This window comes from Triticum aestivum, chromosome 4D, assembly GCF_018294505.1.
Source record: "Triticum aestivum cultivar Chinese Spring chromosome 4D, IWGSC CS RefSeq v2.1, whole genome shotgun sequence".
NCBI lineage: Eukaryota > Viridiplantae > Streptophyta > Magnoliopsida > Poales > Poaceae > Triticum > Triticum aestivum.
Genome location: NC_057805.1, coordinates 379201445 through 379203336, shown reverse-complemented (window position 1 = coordinate 379203336; position 1892 = coordinate 379201445).

Genomic DNA, 1892 nt, shown 5'->3' with positions numbered 1-1892 from the left:
GCTCCTCTATCACCCGGGGCCCGGTGAACTGAGCACACGATGGATCATGTCAATTAATCAGTCGACCGATCCGATCCATCCATCACCAGAAGATTCAACGCCGACCACGTCCCGTGCGCATCACCCGCAACAGTGCGCCAACACTGGATGCAGCGACCGAGCCAGGCGGGCCGGGGTAGCAAGCATAGCACGAACACCGCGAAAAAACAAGGGAAAACAGTGCGCGCCTACGCGTCCAACGAGATGCCACGACACACCTTAATTAAGTATGGCAATACCACACAACCTTTTGGTCGCCGGGGGAACCGAGAGCTGTAGTAGAAATTGGACAGGGCGCGAATCTGAGATATAGGCTGAAGTGACGCCGCGAAAACGAGAGGTTTGTGGAACGTGTTGAAGCTGAAATCGAGGGCGTCGCTAGCTAATCTAACCTTTATAGGACACACCACACATCCAGAAGCCAACGTTTCAACGTTCAAACGCCTTGACTGATCTTTTCAAGGAACCTAGTTCGATGTCTTCGATAGCGAAATTAACTCTGGCCGATAGTATCAGTATAAAACTTTTAGAATTGACACACTAAAGATAATTACGTGAACACTATGTGCTAGAGAAAGAAAGAATTAAGTCCATATAGCCAGGGACGTGTACATCAACTCGTAATAAATATGGTTGTGTGCATCAATTTGATTCACAGATAGGGGCGTGATAATATAACTTTTTAGATAAAATCACTTTTTTTCTCAACATTTTATCCATTATAATGAGTTTTTGTTGTTTTCCCTTTTTAGACATTTTTTCATTTTTCTATCATAGAGTAGTTTTTTTTTCAAAAACAGGATAACCTCTAACTTCTTATCATAGCTATAGTTTTCTTTTATTTTGTATGCTAATCATTTAAGTTCAATGTAAAAAACATTACAATGGTTGAATTTTATTGACTCAAAATAAAAATCCGTGAGGACTCCAACACAATGAGCACGCATTCAACCTCTGCATAACTATGATACACATATCAAACACCAATATACACACAAATAAATATTTTAATAAATAACAAAGTCATATAAGACCAAAACTATGTCAAAGCAACAAAACAAACAATCAAAATAGAAAATTGTTGGATCATAAACAATAGGCCAAACTCATTTATGCCTCGCCTGTTATGACTAAAACTAGTATCACACATATTAGATGCTCTCAAAATAAGGTAGCTATTTTTGCTCGTGTGGAAGGTAGAACCATGACTTGGTCGGTGTCTGGGCCTCCTAGGTGATAGAGCCGAACGATGCTGATTGTAATCCTCCTGGGTTTTGAGTAATACAAGTGTTTTAATCGGGAAAAAAATAATAGTTCTCATATACAAATCCCAGAGCTGGAGCGAACTGAGCGCAACTCACATGATTAGTCTTTTTGTGGTGGAACTAGTCCAACAGGGTTCAAGTCCTAGACTTGATACTAGTGCTCGCATTTTTGTAAATTTATTTTATACTTTTTTGCGATGTTCGTTCAGTGGGAAGAGACAATCGCCTCGACTACGGAGATGCCTATCGTAACTTCATCAATCTTAAGATGATGTGTCGGGTTAGTCACAGAGGTAGGGTTGTGTGTTCATATGAGTGAGTATATGTGTCCGCGTCTGTACTGTAAAAAAAGAACTCCCGGAGATAGAAAAAAAGTAGTTGCATCCAAAAAAATTGGGCAACAATTTCCTCATTTAGGTTTTTTTTTGGCCAATCACTTTTTACCTCTCCACCTCTCTTGTCAGCACGCGCCACCGTCCGTGACCCACACGCCGTCACCGGCTGAAGCGATATCGCCCACCACCCGCAACCAACATAGCCATCACATTGGCTCGCTGCCCCTGCCCTATCCTCGCGTTCTCTTCCGCC